Here is a 22,630-nt window from a genome sequence, read left to right as displayed (position 1 = left end):
CCCCCCCCCCCCGCAGGAAAATTCTGTATCTTCTATTTCAGACGCTCCTGAACTGGAATATGAAGGTCAGCAAATTTTTTATGTAAAGGGCCAGGTAGTAATCATTTGAGGCTTTGTAGGCAAAAGATCTCTGTACCAACTACTTGTAGCCTAAAAGCAGTCATAAAAAATACTTGAAGAAATAAGCATGGCTATATTCCAGTAAAACTTTATGTATAAAAATAGGCAGCTGGGAGGATTTGGCCTGTAGTTTGCCAACTCTGGGTCTAGACTCATATTTCCCGCATATCCCAAAGATATCCAAAGTCCAAATGTTCACCCTGTCCACCTAGAGATGATTCTCCCCCTATATTCCTATGTTCAGTATGGAAACCTCAAAATCGTCAAAACCACTTGCCTTTAATAACATAGCAAATTGGTCCCCAAGTCTTGTTGCTACTGCCTCAGAAACGTCTATTGACATCCATTCCCATTTAGAGAATGCCCGCATTGCCTCCTAAATAATCTCCCTAAATTTAATCTCTTTCTAACTCCTAATCTTTCCTAGTATCGTGCTACTTTGAAGCTTAAAAATATTTGATGGCTTCCTGTGACACATTCCTTGGCCTAATATTAGAATCTCACTTTAGTCTACCTTTCTAATTTAACTCTCTTCATTCTCTTTTCTGTGCCATCATTTATGCACTGAAGGGACTGGCCATGCAGAGATACATTCATTTTGGGTTTTAATTTATTTTTTATTTGAAAAAAATCAGAAATTCATTATTATATGGGAATTATGTTTTGTCCTATGAACTACATTGAAATAGGTAACATTTCTTCTCTAAGGGTCTTGTGTCAGAGAGAAAAAAATAATGTATCAGGCATCAAAATATTACTTAAGAATGTGGTTAAATCCCAGAGTTTTAAATCCCACTGTTTTAGCTCTCTTTTTATTATTTTATTTTATTTTATTTTTTGAGACTAATAAACTTTATAAAGTAAAGGTCCTCAGAGAGTAATTTCCAAAGTTTGACATTTGGATGATTTCTGTTTCTGGCACATACAGAAAAGAGGCTCAATTTATCCTCCCAAGTGGGGAAAAAATAAATAAAAGAAAATATTTAACCAACAGTTCAGAGGACATTGGCCATCAGAGAGTGAATGACAGTGGTCTCTGAGAAATGGGAAACAAATTGAGCTCTACCGTTCTCTCAGCTTAGTGCCTACTGATAGTTTCTATGGAATGACACAGGAATGTGGAACACAGGAGATTACATAGGTTGAAGAGATGGATATTATTGAGTCCAGAGAAACCACAGCAACAAGAATTTACAAACAAAGTAACCAAGAACAGAGAACTGTAGAGAGCAAGAATTCCACAGGAATGCATGACCAATAATATAGAGAATAATGAACAAACTAATCCAATTTCAATATCCCTCTTCAAATATCTCTCTTTTTAAAATGTTATTTTTTTTCCATTTCAGTTTGTGTATTTTAAATTATTAGTCTTAAATGGAAAGGGTTCATGTTTTGGCTTGTTCAACAGTGACTTCTGTAGAAAGATCATTCAGAAGATAACATAGAAATTGGAATGGCAAGGAGAGAGCAGAGATACTGGAGTCAGGGAGACCCATTAGGGGGATGTCACAGTAATTCAATATGTAAACTAAGGCAGTGGATGTCAGAATGGAGAGAAGAGTGTAGAGAGCTCTTTGGTTGATAGAATTCATAGGAATGTTAGGGGCAGGGATGAGAAAATTAGGGCAATTCCCAGATTTCTGATACAGGGAACTAAATAGATAGTGATGCTGTAGACTTAAATGGAGAATGAAAGAGAAGCTGTTTGGGAGGGAGTTCACCTGTACACATATTGATATTGAGATAGCTGTGGGACATCCTAGTAGAGATACCCCACAGGCAGTTAGATATGAGTCTAGTACTAAGGAAAGACATCAGGGCTGGAGATACAGTATCGAAAAATGGAAGTTGGGTTCCAAGTAGTGGTTGAAATAATTGAGGGGGAAGATACAGAGCAAGAACAGGGTGCTGAGGACAGTTCTCTTCTTACCACTCTCCACTCTCAGTGATGGTTTTATAGCAGCTGACCTGCTTACTCCTTGGCCACCTCTGCTTCTGGCCTCAGAACATTTTTTTTTACCCTTTTTTATTCTTTCCATAACACTGTAAACATGGACTTCAGCTTGTGATCACTTGTATCTGTATGCTACTGTTCTTCCATTTCTGCTTATAAATACTTTTGGAAGATTAAAATAAGTCATTTTTTTAAGTTTTTACTTAAATTCCAGTTAGTGAACATACAGTGTAATATTAGTTTCAGGTGTACAATAGAGTGATTCAACACTTCCATACATCACCCAGTGCTCATCACAACTGCACTCCTTAATCTCCATCACCTATTTCACCTGTCCCCCAAACTGCCTCTTCTCTGGTAACCATCAGTTTGTTCTCTATAGTTAAGAGTCTATTTCTTGGTTTGTCTCTCTCTCTTCCCCACCCCATGATTGTTTGTTTTGTTTCTTAAATTCCACATATGAGTGAAATTATAAGGTATTTGTCTTTCTCTGACTGACTTACTTCGCTTAGCTAATACTTTCTAGCTCTATCCATGGTGCTGCAAATGGCAAGATTTCATTCTTTTTTATGGCTGAGTAATATTTGATTGTGTGTGTGTGTGTGTGTGTGTGTGTGTGTGTGTGTATCACATTATTTACCCATTCATCAGTCTGTGGACATTTGGGTTATTTCCATAATTTGGCTATTGTAGATAATGCTGCTATAAACATCAGGGTGCTTGTATCCCTTTGAATTAGTATTTTTGAATTCTTTGGGTAAATAACTAGTAGTACAATTGCTAGAGCATAGGGTAGTTCTATTTTTAAATATAAGTAGTTCTATTTAGGTAGTTCTATTATAAATTTAAATAGAGGAGGAACCTCCATACTGTTTTCCAGACTGGCTGCACCAATTTGCATTCCCACCAGTAGTGCTAGAGGGTTCCTTTTTCTCCACATCCTTTTGTTTCTTGTGTTGTTGATTTCAGCCATTCTGATAGGTGTGAGATGGTATCTCATTGTAGTTTTGATTTGCAGTTCCCTGATGATCAGTGATGTCTACTGCTCATTTTTTAAATTGGATTACTCATTTTTTGGGTGTTGAGTTTGATAAGTTCTTTATAGAATTTGGATACTAATCCTTTCTCAGATATGTCATTCGCAAATATTTTCTCCCATTCCAAATGTTGTCTTTTAGTTTTGTTGGTTGTTTCCTTTGCTGTGCAGAAGATTTTTATTTCGATGCAGCCTCAATAGTTCAATTTTTGCTTTTGTTTCCCTTGCCTCAGGAGACATATGTAGAAAGAAATTGGTATGGCCAATGTCAAAGTGGTTATTGCCTGTGTTCTACTCTAGGATTTTAATGGTTTCCTGTTTCACATTTAGTCTTTAATCCTTTTTGAATTTATTTTTACATCTGGTGTAAGAAAGTGGTCCAGTTTCATTCTTTTGCATGTTTCTGTCCAGTTTTCCCAACACCATTTGTGGAAGAGACTCTCTTTTTCCAACTGAATGTTCTTTACTGCTTTGTTGAAGATTGACTGTATAGTTGTGGGTTCATTTCTGGGTTTTCTCTTCTGTTCTATTGATCTATGTGTCTATTTTGTGCCAGTACCATACTGTTTTCATCAATACAGCTTTGTAACATAACTTGAAGCCTGGGATTGCAATCCTCCAGCTTTGCTTTTCTTTTTCAAGGTCGCCTTGGCTATTCAGGGTCTTCTGTGGTTCCATACAAATTTTAGGATTGTTCTAGCTCTGTGAAAAATGCTGATGGTATTTTGACAGTGATTGTAGATTGCTTTGGGTAGTATAGACATTTTAACAATGTTCGTTCTCCAATCCATGAGCATGGAATGTCTTTCCATTTCATTGTGTCATCTCCAATTTCTTTCATCAGCGTTTTATAGTTTTTAGAGTACCAGTCTTTCACCTCTCTGGTTAAGTTTATTCTTAGGTATCTTGTGGTTTTTGGTGCAATTGTAAATAGGATTGATTCCTTAATTTCTCTTTCTGCTGCTTCATTATTGGTCTATAGAGGTGCAACCAATTTCTGTATGTTGATTTTATATCCTGTAACTTTACTGAATTGCATCAGTTCTAGCAAATTTTTGTAAGAGTCTTTCAGGTTTTCATATAGAGTATCATGCCATCTGCAAATGGTGAAAGTTTGACTTCTTCCTTGCTGATTTGGGTGTGTTTTATTTCTTTTTGTTGTCTGACCACTGTGACTAGGACTTGCAGTACTATGTTAAATAACAGTGGTGAGAGTGGACATTCCTGTCCTGTGCCTGACCTTAGTGGAAAAGCTCTCAGTTTTTTTTTTTTTTTTTCCCATTGAGGATATTAGCTGTGGCTTTTTCATGTATGGCCTTTATTTTGTTGAGGTTTGTTTCTTCTAAACCTACTTTGTTGAGAGTTTTTATCATGAATGGATGTTGTAGTTTGTCAAATGCTTTTTCTGCATCTTTTGAGAGGATCATGTGGTTCTTATCTTTCTTTTATTAATGTAGTGTATCAGATTGATTTGCAAATATTGATCCACCCTTGCAGCCCAGGAATAAATCCCACTTGATTGTGGTGAATGCTTCTCTTAATGTAGTTTGGATTTGGTTTGCTAGTATTTTATTAAGAATTTTTGCATCCATGTTCTTCAGAGATATTGGCCTGTAGTTCTCTTTTTTAGTGGAGTCTATCTGGTTTAGATATCAGGGTAATGCTGGCCTCATAGAATGAATTTGTATGTTTTTCTTCCTTTTCTATTTTTTTGGAATAGTTTGAGAAGTATAGGTATTAACTCTTCTTGAAATGTTTGGTAGAATTCTCCGATGAAGCCACCTGGCCCTGGACTTCCATTTGTTGGGAGATTTTTTATGACTGATTCAATTTCTTTGCTGTTTATCAGTCTGTTCAAGTTTTCAATTTCTCCCTGTTTCAGTTTTGGTAGTTTATATGTTTCTAGGAATTTATCCATTTCTTCCAGGTTGTTCAATTTGTTGGCATATAGTTTTTCATAATGTTCTGTTATAATTGTGTTTCTGTGGTGTCAGTTATTATTTCTCCTTTCTCATTTGTGATTTTATTTGTTTGGGTCTTTTTTCTTTTTTATAAGTCTGGCTACAGGTTTATCAATTTTATTGATTTTTTTTCACAGGACCAGCTCCTGGTTTCACTGATCTGTTTTATTATTTTTTTAGTTTTTATATCATTTATTTCTGTTTTATTATAATCTTTTTTATTTTAATTATATATTTTAATTTATTATTATTATTATTATTAATTATTATTTATATTATGTTTAATTAGCCGACATATAAGTATATCATCAGTTTTTGATGTAGTGTTCAACGATTCATTAGTTGCATATAACACCCAGTGCTCATCACCACACATATACTTCTTAATGCCCATCACCCAGTTAGACCATCTCCCCACCCCCTTCCCTTCTGTAACCCTCAGTTTGGTTCCTGGAGTCCAGGGTCTCTCATGGTTTGTCTCCCTCTCTGATTTCTTCCCATTCAGTTTTCCCTCCCTTCCCATGTGGTGCTCCATGCTATTTGTTATGTTCCACATATGAGTGAAACCATATGATAATTGTCTTTCTCTGCTTGACTTATTTCACTTAGCATATATATTTTTAAAATATATTATTTTAGGGGCGCCTGGGTGGCTCAGTTGGTTGGGTGACTGCCTTCAGCTCAGGTCATGATCCTGGAGTCCTGGGATTGAGTCCCACATTGGGCTCCCTGCTCAGTGGGGAGTCTGCTTCTCCCTCTGACCCTCCCCCCTCTCATGTGCTCTCTCTCTCTCATTCTCACTTTCTCAAATAAATAAATAAAACCTTAAAAAAACTCTAAAATATATTATTTTATTATAACTATTATTTATTATAATCATTATTGTTTCCTTCCTTCTGGCTTTAGGCTTCATTTGTTCTTTTTCTAGCTCTTTGGGCTTAATGTTAGGATGTATATTTGAGATTTTTCTTCTTCTTGACATAGGTCTGTGTTGCTATAAACTTCCCTCTTAGGAATGCTTTTGCTGCATCCCCAATTTTTTGGACAATTGTGTTTTCATTTCATTTCTTTCCATGTATCTTTTTGTTTATTTCTTCTTCAGTTTCCTGTTTGACCCATTAATTGTTTTTTTTAAAGATTTTATTTATTTATTTGAGAGAGTGTGTGTGTATGAGTGAGAGGGAGAGAGAATCAGAAGCAGACTCTGCACTGAGCACAGAGCTTAGTGTGGGGCCCAAGCCCACAAATACGAGATCATGACCTCAGCTGATACCAAGAGTCAGACACTTAACCAACTGAGCCACTCAGGCGCCCCTGACCCATTCATTGTTTAGTAGCATGTTGTTTAGCCTCCATTTATTTTTGGTCTTTCCAAATTTTTTCTTGTGGTTGACTTCAAATTTCATAGTGTTATGGTCAGAAGAGAAGCGTGGTATGATCTCAGTCTTTTTGTTTTTGTTGAGGCCTGATTGTGACCTAATATGTGATCTATTCTGGAGAAAGTCCCATGTGCACTTGAAAAGCATGTGTATTCTCCTCTTTTAGGATGGAATATTCTGAATATATCTGTTAAGTCCATCTGGTCCAGAATGTCACTCAGAGCCATTGTTCCCTTGTTGGTTTTCTGTTTAGATGATCTGTCCAGTGATGCAAGTGGGGTGTTAAAGACTCTATTATTGTATTAGCAATTAGTTCCTTTTATGTTTGTTATTAGTTGTTTTATATATTTGGGTCCTCCCATGTTGGGTGCATAAATATTTACAATAGTTAGATCTTCTTTATGGATTATCCCCTTTATTATGATATACTGTCCTTCTTCATCTATTGTTAAGTGTTTATTTTAAAGTCTAGTTTGTCCAATATAAGTTTTGCCCCTCTGGCTTTCTTTTGATGTCCATTTGTATGATAAATGTTTCTCCATCTCCTCACTTTCAATATTCAAATATCTTAAGGTCTAAAATGAGTCTTGTTTAGGCAGCATATAGATGGATCTTGTTTTTTTTTTATCCGTTATGACACCCTATGTCTTTTGATTGTAGCTTTTAATCTATTTATATTCAGATTAATTATTGATAGATATGTATTTAGTGCCATTTTATTACTTGTTTTGTTGTTGTTTCTGGAGATTTTCTCTGTTCCTTTCTTGTTTTTGTCACTTTTGGTCTTACCTTTCCACTCAAAAAGTCCCCTTTAATATTTCTTGCAGGGGTGGTTTAGTGTTCACAAACCCCTTTAGTTTTTGTTTGTCTGGGAAACTCTATCTCTCCTTCTGAATAATAGCCTTTCTGGATAGAGTACTCTTGGCTACAGATTTTTCTCATTCAGCAATTTGAATATATCATGTCACTTTTTTCTTGTTCGCCACGTTTCTGTTGAGAAATCTCCAGCTAGCTTTATGGTTGTTCCCTTGTAAGTTAAGGATTTATTTTGTCTTGCTGCTTTTAAGAATTTTTCTTGATCACTATATTTCATAAATTTAATCCCAATATATCTTGATGTTGGCCTACTTTTGTTGATTTTGATGGGAGTTCTCTGTGCTCCTGAATGTGGATGTCTGTTTCCTTCTCCAGGCTAAGGAAGTTTTCAGCTATTATTTCCTCAAATAAATTTTCTGCCCCATTTTCTCTCCTTTTTCTGGGACTCCTATAATATGAATGTTACTATGTTTTATGGAGTCACTGATTTCCCTAAGTCTGTTCTCATGTTCCATAATTCTTCTTTTTCTCTTTTGTTCAGCTTTCTTATTTTCCATTATTTTGTCTTCTATATCACTGATTTGTTCCTCTGATTCGTCCATTCTACTGTTCATTGCATCAAGCCTATTTCCAATCTCAGTTATTGAATTCTTAATCTCTGACTGATTTCTTTAACTGTTTTATCTCTGTGGTAGTAGTCTCCCTGTTGTCTTCCACTCTTTTCTCAAGTCCAGCAAATATCCTTATAATTGTTGCTTCAAATTCTCCATTAGGCTTGTTACTTATATCTGTTTCACTTAAATCTCTGCTATGGCCTTATCTTGTTCTTTCATTTGGGATGAATTCCTCTGTCATGGCATTTTTGTCCAAGACTCTGCCTTCTTCTCTGTGTTAGAAAAGCCAGTTATGTTTCCTGCTCCTGAGAGTAATGGCGTTATGAAGAGCCCATGTAATGCCCAGGGTCTGGCACATCAGGGTGTGTTTCCCATGTGTACTGCATGTGCTCTGCTGTTGTGTTCTGGCTGCTCTTTCCTTCAGACCATCCATCTATAGAGGCTCTTCTGGCCTGCACTTGGCAGTGTTTGGTCCTTGGCCAGAATGTGGTGAATTTAAACTAGGTGTGCTCTGGTCTGCTTGTTAAATGAGACCTGACACTTCTTCCACTAGAACTGAAGCCCTGCAGAAATCTCTGGTAAGGAGATGTAGTGTGGGCTGGGGTTTCTGCTGGTCTTCTGGGGAAGAGGCCTGCTGCACTGGGACTGAGGCAAGCTTGACTGAGAAGAACAGATCCACCAGAGTGTAAGGTGTTGGGGCTTGGTGTAAGCAAGTTAGGCAGCTGGTGTTGGTGCTGTGCTGTTTCCTACAGGTGGCTCTGTGTTTATGCTGAGGGGCTGGGGAGGGAAATGGCACCAGCCAGCTTGTTTGTCCCCAGAGGGGCATCTCCATGAATGCTGCCTCTCAAAGATGTGTTCCAAGAAGAGCAAATATCTTCCTGCTGTGTGTCCCAGGCATTTTTCAGATTGCTGTTTCCACATTGCCCACCTCCAAGTTATTTGCCTTCCTTCTCTCCAAGAGCAATGCAGTGCCCTCTCGGCTCTATCCCAGCCAAGCCCACTGACCTTTAAAACTCCAGGCTTTAAGCCTCACCGGTTGCAAGAACTCATGAAAATCAGCCCTTCTTGTTTTTCCAGGCAATGACTTTAGGGAAATGTTCTCCTTGTATGTTCCTCTTTGAGCTCTACTCTCTCTTGCCCTTCTCTGTGACCACAGCTCCCTCTCCTCTACAGCATCTGCAATCCACTTCTCCCCTAAAACATGTCTCTGTATTTCCTACCTTCTTTGATGTGGTTTCTTCTCTCTTTTTGGTTGTGGAGTTTGTTTTGTAAATATCCCAGTTGACTCTGTCACCATCTTCTATTCTCCTGCTAGTAAGTCATCTCTTTTGGAGAAGAGAAAATGAAGACAGGGAAACTTGTTAAGATGCTACTTGAATCATGCAGACAAAACATGATAACAGCTTGAACTGTGACAGGACGTAAGTGAGATATCAGATAAGGAAAGAATTTTGAAACAGAATTAACACAACTTGTTAAACAGTTGCATATAGGGAATAAGTATGGGGAAGTGGAGAGGAGGATGATTTTGAGGCATCTGACTTGAGAAACTAGGTGGTGTGATTAGTGATTCCTCTCATCATAATAAATATTATAGGAGAAAGAGCAGACTATAGGGAAGAGATAATAACTCCAGTTTGGGATTGATAAGTGCCTTCATGACAATCATATGGATATACTTGGCTAGACCTTAGGAGAGAGTACAGAACTGGAGAAAAATCTTATAGGCCTGGATGTCATTAGCACTTAGTTTGTGGTTGAAACTTAGTGCTAGAACACTTAGTGCTGGAGATGAATGTTGGAGGGAGAGAAGAACATAAACAAACAAAACAGAAGAAGGAATCATGAGTCCTGGAGGAAGATGGGAAACTTTTTTGGAAATAGGTTGAGGAAGAAAAGACAGTAATATAGTAATAAGGAATGATTAGAGAAGTAGGCAATCATAAGAGAGATATCTTAGAACTAAGAAGAGATTCAGAAAGTTGAAGGAAAAATTTCAAGTGTCAAACAATATACAGAGGTCAGATAGGACAAGGGTGAACAAGAAGCCATTAGATTTGGCTAATAAGATATCCTTAGTTAGATTAATTATAGAAATTCAATAGAATGATGGGGCAGAAGCCAAACAATAGTGGGTCATAGAGTGATGTTAGAGCAGCATGCAGAAATTTTGAATGTTGACAAGTCTTTCAAGATCTTTGATAGTGACAGCTATAGTGAGTAGGCAGGAGTCAGAAACTAGATCTTGGTGTCATAGGGTATGACAGCTTAGTTGCTAAGACAATTAACATATAATTTCAACACAAAGACAAGAATAATACTCTGGGATCTACTGTATGGGGAGGAAGATAACTATTTATAAAGAAAACTGTGCTTTTGAAGAGTTTGAAATGAACTCAGGCAATAAAGCAAAACCTTTGTGAATACTATAGGAATAATTACAAAACAACATATTACCAGATATAAAAATATCAGTGTGATATAAATAAGCAGTGAAGAAGTAAGAAATAGTTATTAGAGTCAGTGAGATTGGTTGAGGAAGACTTTCTAGAGGAAGAGTTTTGTTTTTGTTTTTAACAGAAACAACAGGGTTCTCCATAGATTTCCGGAGTATTTTGGTTGTGGTATGATGTGAAGCAGATCGATTCTCTTAAAGTTCTCTTCAACCAAACAATAAAGCAGGGGTCACTCATACCATGTTGGGGATGATGGTGATAGCAGGGAATGTTTTGAATTTACTTTGATTATTTCCTTACCTTTACTGCATCTCAGTCAGTTATTGGCAGACAGATTTTGAACTAGCTACTTGTACCCTTAGGTGGCAGATTGCTGTTACTTTCCTTGAGAATGGTTACTTGAACTTACTTCTGGAAAGATCAGTAATTCTCAATTATCTATGAATGCATTATCATATATATATATATAATTTTTTCTTGATTAGGTACCTGACTTAAATGCTCAAACCCCAAATAAATTATACTTTGTTTTGAATTCAAGGTACATGATATTTTGATGATAAAATTTTATCTTAAGCAAGTAGTTTTTAGAATATATATATAATTTCTACTGTAACCTGGTTCATTGGCTGCTCTCTTTTTAAATAACAATAGAAAACAAAACATCTTGATTTATATTACAGTTTGGCTTGGGAGTCAGTAGATAATATATTAATAGTGGTGATGATGTTATAAAGGGTTAATTTTTATTGAGCATTTACCATGAGCTAGGTACTGTGCTGTGTCTTAAATGAACTATCCCATTGTTGCAAGACAATTCTCCATGGGTCTCTTGCACTTCTGCATGTTTTATGAACAGAGGCATTCACTATCTCTTTCCCCAGATTACCTTTTCAAGGATTTATATATAGAGAACAGTCACAAAAGCTAGAAAATAGTGTCTTTCACCAGAGCAAAGGGCAGGTTTGCTTAGCCTTGGAAAATATAGATAGTGGCTCCCTTTGGAGGGAAGGGCAGGCATGCTTATGACCCATTATAAAAGATTTGTGTATCCTAAACTTGGGATTCTTCTACTTTAATGCAACCCACTGCTTGTACAGGTGTCATCTGGCCCTCTTTGTATTGTCCTATAGGGATTGTTAGGGAAGCATCACAAATGCTGATACTTTGGCTACTTTCATCACTGTAAATAATTAACTATCTGTTTCTGACTCAGTAGTCTCTTGTCTTCTACCAATACTCATGAAACTGTCAGCCTAACTTGTTAGCTTGCAAGTATGGTAAAATCACATATCCTCACAGTTCTTAACACTTGTGTAATATAATAATCTTTTATGGATAACTCTTCTTTAATCTTCATTTTACATATGCAAAAATGAAGCTCAGTGACCTGTCCAGAGATTCATAATTAAGATATGAGAGAGCTGGGATTTGAACCGAAAACTCTCTTCCTTCAGAGGCCACATTCTCAAGCAGTGAGCTACTCAGATCCAGTTCAGTTCAAGTCTGTGGGTTGACCATTTTTCTGAATGCATCATGAACCATACAGAAAATATGTTTGAATAATCCTGGGTTGGAGATAATCAGTGTCATGCCAAAGCCTGAGTGTTCACGTCAGCAGGAGAGAACAGTTAAAGAAGTATTCTCTGTTCATACCTCCAATAAATCCTTGTTTGTTTATTAATCAATTTTCTGCCTAATAGAAAAAAATGTACATAAACTCAAACCTAGTATATTGACATTCTTATAGACTAGAGATATCATCTTTGAATGATGACACTTTTTGTTTAAAAAAACTGAAAAAATAAAAAAACTCTAACTCTTCACAACTCTAGATAAGATTATTTTCTTGTAGACTAAAAAGGATAAAAGTGAGTTTTTCAAAAGATCCCGTGTTTCCCCAACTTACCATAGCACAGATATTTTTGTTGTTTGTTTTTTGAGGTCTCCCCATTGGGACAAGTCCCTTTTTTTAAATTTTAATTCTAAGATAGTTAACATGCAATGTTACATTATTTTCAGGTGTACAATATAGTGATTCAACAGTTCTACTTATTACTCAGTGCTCATCAAGATAAGTGTACTCTTAATCTCTTTTACCTATTTCACCCATGCTCCCACTCACCTTCCCTCTGGTAACCATTTGTTTGTTCTCTATAGTTAAGAGTCTGTTTTTTGGTTTGTCTCTTTTTTCCCCTTTGTTCATTTGTTTTGTTTCTATTTTTATTGCAGCATTATTAAATAGCACAGATATTTTTATGATTGTATTAAGTTTATATCTGTTTTACCATATATATAAGCAACATGGCACATAGCAGATGTTCAATGAATGTCATTTGAATGTATCTGAAATGTTGCAGCTCTTCATAAAAATGATAATATTAAGAAATTGATCAGAGCTTTGGCCGTCCTGCTTTTTTAAAGGCTTTTATTTTTTAGAGATGTTTCGGATTCACAGCAAAATTGAGAGGAAGGTACAGAAATTCCCCATATACCTCTTGCCCCCACACATGCATACCCTATTATCTGCATCCAATGCCAGAGTGAATATTTGCTACAATTGATTAACCTACATTGACACATCATTATCACCTAAAGTCCATAGTTTTCATTGTGGTTCACTCTTGTACATTCTGTGGATTTGGATAAATGTATAATGGCATGTATCCATCATTATAGTATCATACAGAGTATTTCACTGCCTTGAATGAATAGGTGTTCCACCTATTCATCCCTCCTCCCAACCCTTGGGAACCACCGATCTTTTTAGTATCTCCATAGTTTTGCCTTTTCCAAATGTTATATAGTTGTAATCCTACAGTATGTAACTTTTTAAGATTGGCTTCTTTTACTTAGTAATATGCATATAGTGTTCCTCCATAACTTTTCATGGCTTGAGAGCTCATTTCCTTTTAGCACTTAATAATATTCCATTGTGTGGATATACCACAGTTTATTTACACATTCATCTACTAAAGGATATCTTGGTTGCTTCCAAATTTTGGCAATCATGAACAAAACGTCTGTAAACATCTGTGTGCAGGCTTTTATGTGGACAATATTTTTCCACTCCTTTGGGTATATACCAAAGAACACAAATGCTAGATCATATGGTAAGGGTATGTTTAGTTTTGTAAAAAAACAAAACAAAACAAAACAAAACAAAACAAAAAAACCCTGCTAAACTATATTCCAAGTGGCTGTACCATTTTGCATTCCCATCAGCAAAGAATGAGAGTTTCTGTTGCTCCACACCATCACTAACATTTGCTGTTGTCAGTGTTCTGGATTTTGGCCAATCTAATTAGGTGTACGGTTGAGGCTCATGTTTGTTTACATTTGCATTTCCCTGGTGACATATGATATACATCTTTTCAAATGTTTATTTGCCACCTGTGTATCTTACCCTCTTTGATAAAGGTCTTTGACCTATTTAATTTTTTGTTTGTTTTCTTATTGAATTTTTAAAATTCTTTGTATATTTTGGATAACAGTCCTTGATTAGATGTGTCTTCTAATATTTTCTCCCAGCCTGTTGTTTGATTTCTAATTCTCTTGACATTGTCTTATGTAGAGAAGAAGTTTTTAATTTTATTAGCTTTCTCTTTTTTTAGTTTTTTTATTATGTTAATCACCATACATTACATCATTAGTTTTTGATGTAGTGTTCCATGATTCATTGTTTGCATATAACACCCAGTGCTCCATGCAGAACATGCCCTCTTTAATACCCATCACCAGGCTAACATATCCCCCCAAACCCCTCCCCTCTAGAACCCTCAGTTTGTTTCTTAGAGTCCATAGTCTCTCATGGTTAAACTCTCCCTCCGATTTCCCCCATTCATTCTTCCCCTCCCACTATTTTCTTCTTTTTTAAACATATAATGGATTATTTGCTTCAGCTTTACAGATCTATGATTCAACAGTCTTGCACACTTCACAGCACTCACCATAGCACATACCTTCCAAAATGTCTATCACCCAGCCACCCACACCCCACCACTCCAGCAACCCTTAGTTTGTTTCCTGAAATTAAGAATTCCTCATATCAGTGAGGTCGTATGACACATGTCCTTCTCTGATTGACTTATTTCACTCAGCATAATACCCCCAGTTCCATCCATGTCATTGCAAATGGCAAGATTTTATTCTTTTTGATGGCTGCATAATATTCCATTGTATGTCTATACCACATCTTCTTTATCCATTCATCTGTCGATGGACATCTTGGCTCTTTCCACAGTTTGGCTATTGTGGACATTGCTGCTATAAAATTCAGGGTGCACATACCCCTTCAAATCCCCACATTTGTATCCTTGGGGTAAATACCCAGTAATGCAATTGCTGGATCATATGTTAGCTCTATTTTCAACTGTTTGAAGAACCTCCATACTGTTTTCCAGAGTGGCAGCACCAGCTTGCATTCCCACCAACAGTGTAGGAGGGCTCCCCTTTCTCTGCATTCCCACCAATATCTGTCATTTCCTGAACTTGTTAATTTTAGCCATTCTGACTGGTGTGAGGTGATATCTCATTGAGGTTTTGATTTGGATTTCCCTGATGCCGAGTGATGTTGAGCACATGTTCATGTGTCTGTTGGCCGTTTGGATGTCTTCTTTGGAAAAATGTCTGTTCATGTCTTCTGCCCATTTCTTGATTGGATAATTTATTCTTTGGGTGTTGAGTTTAAGAAGTTCTTTATAGATTTTGGGTACTAGCCCTTTATCTGATATGTCATTTGCAAATACCTGCTCCCATTCTGTCAGTTGTCTTTTGGTTTTGTTGACTGTTTCTTTTGCTGTGCAAAAGCTTTTTATCTTGATGAGGTCCCAATAGTTCATTTTTGCCATTGCTTCCCTTGCTTTGGCAATGTTTCGAGGAAGAAGTTGCTGCGGCTGAGGTCGAAGAGGTTGCTGCCCGTGTTCTCCTTTAGGATGCTGAAGGACTCCTGTCTCACATTTAGGTCTTTCAACCATTTTGAGTTTATTTTTGTGTGTGGTATAAGGAAATGGTCCAGTTTCATTCTTCTGCCTGTGGCTGTCCAATTTTCCCAACACCATTTGTTGAAGAGACTGTCTTTTTGCCATTGGACATTCTTTCCTGCTTTGTCGAAGATAAGTTGACCATAGAGTTGAGGGTCCATTTCTGGGCTCTCTATTCTGTTCCATTGATCGATGTGTCTGTTTTTGTGCCAGTACCATACTGTCTTGAAGATGACAGTTTTGTAATAGAGCTTGAAGTCCAGAATTGTGATGCTGCCAGCTTTGCTTTTCTTTTTCAACATTTCTCTAGCTATTCGAGGTCTTTTCTGGTTCCATACAAATTTTAGGATTATTTACTCCATTTCTTTGAAAAAAGTGGATGGTACTTTGATAGGGATTGCATTGAATGTGTAGATTGCTCTAGGTAGCATTGACATCTTCACAATATTTGTTCTTCCAATCCATGAGCATGGAATGTTTTTCCATTTCTTTGTGTCTTCCTCAATTTCTTTCATGAGTATTTTATAGTTTTCTAAGTACAGATTCTTTGCTTCTTTGGTTAGATTTATTCCTAGGTATCTTATGGTTTTGGGTGCAATTGTAAATGGGATCGACTCCTTAATTTCTCTTTCTTCTGTCTTGTTGTTGGTGTATAAAACTGCAACTGATTTCTGTGCATTGATTTTATATCCTGCCACTTTACTGAATTCCTGTATGAGTTTTAGGAGTTTTGAGGTGGAGTCTTTTCAGTTTTCCACATAAGATATCATATCATCTCCAGAGTGAGAGTTTGAATTCTTCTTTGCTGATTTGGATGCATTTTATTTCTTTTTGTTGTCTGATTGCTGTGGCTAGGACTTCTAATACTATGTTGAATAGCAGTGGTGATGGTGGACATCTCTGCGTGTTCCTAACCTTAGGGGGAAAGCTCTCAGTTTTTCCCCATTGAGAATGATATTCGCTGTGGGTTTTTTATAGATGGCTTTTATGATATTGAGGTATGCACCCTCTATCCCTATACTCTAAAGAGTTTTGATCAAGAAAGGATGTTTTGCTTTATCAAATGCTTTTTCTGCATCTATTGAGAGGATCATATGATTCTTGTTCTTTCTTTTATTAGTGTATTGTATCAAATTGATTGATTTGCGGATGTTGAACCAACTTTGCAGCCCAGGGATAAATCCCACTTGGTCGTGGTGAATAATCCTTTTAATGTACTGTTGGATCCTATTGGCTAGTATTTTGGTGAGAATTTTTGCATCCATGTTCATCAAGCATATTGGTCTGTAATTCTCCCTTTTGATGGGGTCTTTTTCTGGTTTTGGGATCAAGGTAATGCTGGCCTCATAAAATGAGTTTGGATGTTTTCCTTCCATTTCTATTTTTTTGGGACAGTTTCAAAAGAATAGGTATTAATTCTTCTTGAAATGTTTGGTAGAATTCCCCTGAGAATTCCATCTGCCCCTGGGCTTTTGTTTATTGGGAGATTTTTGATGACTGCTTCAATTTATTAGTGGTTATAGGTCTGTTCACGTTTTCTATTTCTTCCTGGCTCAGTTTTGGTAGTTGATACATCTCTAGGAATGCATCCATTTCCTCCAGATTTTCTAATTTACTGGCACATAGTTGCTCATAATATGTTCTTATAATTGTTTGTATTTCTTGGTGTTGGTTGTGATCTCTCCTCTTTCATTCATGATTTTGTTGATTTGGGTCATTTCTGTTTTCTTTTTGATAAGTCTGGCCAGGGGTTTATCAATCTTGTTAATTCTTTCAAAGAACCAGCTCCTTGTTTCGTTAATCTGTTCTGTTCTTTTGGTTTCTATATCATTGATTTCTGCTCTGATCTTTATTATTTCTCTTCTCCTGCTGGGTTTAGGCTTTATTTGCTGTTTTTTCTCCAGCTCCTTTAGGTGTAGGGTTAGGTTGTGTATTTGAGACCTTCCTTGTTTCTTGAGAAAGGCTTGTATTGCTATATACTTTCCTCTCAGGACGCCTTTGCTGTATCCCAACGATTTTGAACAGTTGTGTTTTAATTTTCATTGGTTTCCATGAATTTTTTTTTAATTCTTCTTTAATTTCCTGGTTGACCCATTCATTCTTCAGTAGGATGCTCTTTAGCCTCCATATATTTGAGTTCTTTCTGACTTTCCTCTTGTGATTGAGTTCTAGTTTCAAAGCATTGTGGTTTGAAAATACGCAGGGAATGATCCCAATCTTTTGGTACCTGTTGAGGCCTGATTTATGACCTAGGATGTGATCTATTCTGGAGAATGTTCCATGGGCACTAGAGAAGAATGTGTATTCTGTTGCTTTGGGATGCAATGTTCTGAATATATCTGTGAAGTCCATTTGGTCCAGTGTGTCATTTAAGTCTTTATTTCCTTGTTGATCTTTTGCTTAGATGATCTGTCCACTTCCTTGAGGGGGATATTAAAGTCCCCCACTATTATTGTATTGTTGTCGATGTGTTTCTCTGCTTTTGTTATTAATTGCCTTATATAATTGGCTGCTCCCATGTTAGGGGCATAGATATTTACAATTGTTAGATCTTGTTGATTAGACCCTTTAAGTAGGATATAGTGTCCTTCCTCATCTCTTATTATATTCTTTGGTTTAAAATCTAATTTGTCTGATATAAGGATTGCCACCCCAGCTTTCTTTTGGTGTCCATTAGCATGGTAAATGGTTTTCTACCCCCTCACTTTCAAACTGGGGGTGCCTTTGGGTCTAAAACGAGTCTCTTGCAGACAGCATATCGATGGGTCTTGTTTTTTTATCCAATCTGATAGCCTGTGTCTTTTGATTGGGGCATTTAGCCCATTTAAATTCAGGGTAACTATCGAAAGATATGAATTTAGTGCCATTGTATTGCCTGTAAGGTGACTGTTACTGTACATTGTCTGTGTTCCTTTCTTGTCTATGTTGCTTTTAGGCTCTCTCTTTGCTTAGAGGACCCCTTTCAATATTTCTTGGAGGGCTGGTTTCGTGTTTGCAAATTCCTTTAGTTTCTGCTTGTCCTGGAAGCTTTTTCTCTCTCCTTCTATTTTCAATGACAGCCTAGCTGGATACAGTATTGTTGGCTACATATTTTTCTCGTTTAGTGCTCTGAAGATATCATGCCAGTCCTTTCTGGCCTGCCAGGTCTCTGTGGATAGGTCCGTTGCCAATCTAATGTTTCTACCATTGTAGGTTACAGATCTCTTCTCCCAAGCTGCTTTCAGGATTTTCTCTTTGTTTCTGAGACTCTTAAGTTTTACTATTGGATGTTGGGGTGTTGATGTATTTTTATTGATTTTGAGAGGGGTTCTCTCTGCCTCCTGGATTTTGATGCCTGTTTCCTTCCCCAAATTAGGGAAGTTCTCTGCTATCATTTGCTCCAATATACCTTCTGCCCCTCTCTTTCTTCTTCTTCTGTGATCCCTATTATTCTAATATTGTTTTGCTTTATGGTATCACTTATCTCTCGAATTCTGCCTTTGTGATCCAGTAGTTGTTTATCTCTCCTTTTCTCAGCTTCTTTATTTTCCATCATTTGGTCTTCTATATCACTAGTTCTCTCTTCTGCCTCATTTACCCTAGCAGTTAATAGCCTCCATTTTTGATTGCACCTCATTAATAGCTTTTTGGTTTCAACTTGGTTAGATTTTAATTCTTTTATTTCTCCAGAAAATGTTTCTCTAATATCTTCCATGTTTTTTCTCGCCCAGCTAGTATCTTTTAAATCGTCATTATGAACTCTATTTCCAGCATCTTACCAATGTCTGTATTGATTAGGTCCCTGGCAGTCAGTACTGCCTCTTGTTCTTTTTGTTGAGGTGATTTGTTCCATCTTGTCATTTTGTCCAGAGGAGAATAGAGGAATGAGAGAACAAAATGCTAACAGGGTAACAACGTCTCCCAAAAATACACTAAACAAATCAGAAGAGACCTGAAACCGGGGTAAAATAAAGGGAAAGAAAGAAAAAAAAAAAGAAAAAGATAAAAACAAACAAACAAACCAAAAAACCAAATATGATCAAATATGATCAGGCTGGTGCATAGATCATTGCCCCACACTAGATTTTGGGCATATTTTGGTCTGTTAGAATGTGTCTCCCAAAATTTTAAAGAAAGAAAAACTTACATATGTACAAAAGTAAGGGTTATTATGATGAAGGGATGGGATATGACTGTAAAGATGAAAATTATAAGACTTTATAAAAGGAATTGATAAGATAAGAAGTTGTTTGAAAAAAGAAAGAAGAGGATTTAAAAAAAATGGAGATATTGTCATCAGGCAGGAGACTAGAATAAAGCCATACACCACAGATTTAGGGTATATTTTGGTCTGTTAGAAGAAACTGTATCCCAAAATTTTAAAGAAAGAACAACTTATATATATATACCAAAAATAAGGGTAACTACTCTGAAGGGATAAAATATGACTTTAAAAATGAAAAATAAAAAAGATTGTTTTAAAAAAGCGATTGATAAGATGGTTGAAAAAGGGAAAAAGAAAACTTCAAAAAAAAAAAGAAAAGAAAGTTAAAATATTAACTTTGAAAGACTAAAGAATCATGGGAAAAAAGCCATGGATTCTTTGTGCAGTATTCCCCTAGCACTGGAGTTCTGCTGTTCTCACTGATTGGTAAACTTGGTCTTGGCTGGCTGTTCTTGCTGATCTTCTGGGGGAGGTGCCTGTTGCCGTGGTTCCCAAATGTCTTTGTGGGAGGTGGAATTTCCCTGCCTTTGCCGGTCGGTGCTAAGTAATCTGCTCAGGTTTCATCTCGGGAGCTTTTCTTTCCTGCAAGCTTTCCATACAGCTGTGGAGGATGATAGTGAAAATGGCGGCCTCCCAATCTCCATCCTGGAGGAGCTGAGAACTCGGTGCCCCACTCCTCAGTGCGCCCCCAGAGAAAAGCAGTCAATCACTCCCATCTCCTCGGTCTCCAGCCGCACTCCGTGCTCACCCGGCCAGTGACCGAGCATTTCTATCTCTGGCACACAACCCCAAGTGGAGTCTCCAAACCCAGCAGAGTCCTGCAGTACACACCGGCACCGCTCCTCCCGGGGAGGAAGGGGAGTCTCCCCAGATCTGCCACTTGTTGGGTCCCTGCTGGAGGAGCAGTGGCCCGACTACGCCACAGATCACAGTTTTTGGCAACCCTGAGCTGAGAGCCCGCTCCCTGGCTCCGTCTTTGCAGCCGGCTTCCCCGCTCTGATATCTGGGAGCTCTGCCGCACTCAGGCACCTCCGGTCTTTCTGTGACCCCAAGGGTCCTGAGACCACACTGTTCCAGTGAGGGTTCCACCCCTGCCCCACTTAGCCACTGGAGTGACGTCCCTCAGCAGAGCCGACTTCTAAAAGTTCCGATTTTGTGCTCCTTTGCTCTATCACTTGCCGGTAGTGGCTGATGGAGGCCCCCTCCCCTACTGTCTATCCTCCCGAATATCACCTCGGATTCACTTCTCCGCACGTCCTACCTTCCAGAAAGTGGTCGCTTTTCTCTCTTCATGTATATTTTAAATCCTGGATCTTACTTTTCTTTTCAGGGAACCCAAGATTGATCAACATTTTCCCTTAGAAATACTTCTGGGATAAAAGTATAAATTATGACCTAAAGTAGCTAACATGAAAATTTTGGAATAGAAAGTGAGGTTTATTCGTAAATTTGTAAATTATTTTGTGCTGTGCATATTAACATTATTCTCTAAATGTTATCTTTACACATCTACATTTCTTTCTATGAGCTTCCCCAAGTATGAATGGATAACCACAAGTTAGTTTGGTTGTTAACCCATAGGAACATCAAGGTTTGAGAGTAGCCAGAGGCTAACAGCCAAAACCTTGGTTCTGATCTGCTAACCAGCTATATGGGCTTAACTGAATTATTTGTCCTCTCTGTGTCTACATTTTACTCCTCTGCAAAGTGTAGATGAAACTTAACCTGTACAATTTCCTGGATTATTGGCAGAATTAAGTAAGATAAGAGATGTGGAAGTACTTAAAGATTAGAAGTGCATGCAATTGTAAGGCCCTTCTGTAATATCATTGCAAATGCCCTTTGCTCATATTGAGCCTGAATGTTCTCCTTGTCTTCCTCAGGATGTGAAGGGACGTCAGAAAAAAGGTAGAATCCTCATTGTTGCACATTTGCCAGTTTGCCTCCTCAAACTTGCACAGCTCTAATTGTACCTAATGAAAGAAAAGTAACATTTCTAGGTCCCAGTTGCAGGAAACATTTTAAATAGAACTGGCCTGGGGCATTTTTCTAAATAAAATCTAAATAATGCAAGATTGTTAGCGGGAACTGTGCCAGGGCTGGATTACACAACTAATAAAAATGAACCTGAGTCTTAGAATGTCAGGCAGCCTTGATCATACCAACCCCAGGTCAGTGGTGGAGACAGTAGGACTCACACATGGCCTTGTCTTTGAGTTCCAGGGACCTTGGTCATCATCAAGCACTTTATACTGAGGCTTGTTCATGGGTTAACAAGCAATTTGTTAGAAGCCTTTCACATGCTAGAGACCAGAGCAAAAATGAATTCATGCAGAGCCCAAGCCTAAGGTTTTTGTGGGTGAGAGAGAAAACTGAAACATTTTCTCTTTCAACCCATCAGCCATCCCCAGTTTGGGTTTCCTGCCCTCATCCCCATCCCAGCTTAATGAAGGTGCTGTTGGCATGGCCTGCATAGTTTATAATTTGGAGGGGTTGGGGAAGGAACACATAAGAGTATCTTTTGTCTTTTGTCCCTGGAAAATTTACCTAGAGGCCTGGACTTTATTATAGAAAGCATTTGTCTAAGAAATTCCCAGAAGTCTTTTTTTTTTTTTAAAAGATTTTATTTATTTAATTGACAGAGAGAGACAGAGAGAGAGGGAACACAAGCAGGGGGAGTGGGAGAGGGAGAAGCAGACTTCCCGCCGAGCAGGGAGCCCGATGCGGGGCTCGATCCCAGGACCCTGGGACCATGACCGGAGCTGAAGGCAGTTGCTTACCCAACTGAGCCACCCAGGCGCCCCAGAAATTCCCAGAAGTCTTAATGAAACTCTTTTTTTAAAATTTTTTTATTGTTATGTTAATCACCATATATTACATCATTAGTTTTTGATGCAGTGTTCCATGATTCATTGTTTGTTCATAACACCCAGTGCTCCATGCAGAACGTGCCCTTCTCAATACCCATCACCAGGCTAACCCATCCCCCTACCCCCCTCACCTCTAGAACCCTCAGTTTGTTTTTCAGAGTCCATCATCTCTCATGGTTCGTCTCCCCCTCTGACATACTCCCCTTTTCTTCCTCTCCTGTTATCTTCTTCTTTT

General features: G+C 37.7%; 1 protein-coding gene across 1 annotated transcript in view; it reads left to right on the top strand.

The window, feature by feature from the left end:
- IL1RAPL2 (interleukin 1 receptor accessory protein like 2) overlaps positions 1–22,630 on the top strand; it is a 638,741-nt gene that overhangs the window by 30,168 nt on the left and 585,943 nt on the right. The window lies entirely within an intron of this gene.

Source organism: Callorhinus ursinus, unplaced genomic scaffold, assembly GCF_003265705.2.
Source record: "Callorhinus ursinus isolate GAN/ISIS: 27379988/994484 unplaced genomic scaffold, GSC_fseal_2.0 scaffold95, whole genome shotgun sequence".
In the NCBI taxonomy this organism is placed as follows: domain Eukaryota; kingdom Metazoa; phylum Chordata; class Mammalia; order Carnivora; family Otariidae; genus Callorhinus; species Callorhinus ursinus.
Note: the sequence above shows the minus strand (reverse complement) of the source record. Positions and strands in the feature narration are given on the sequence as shown.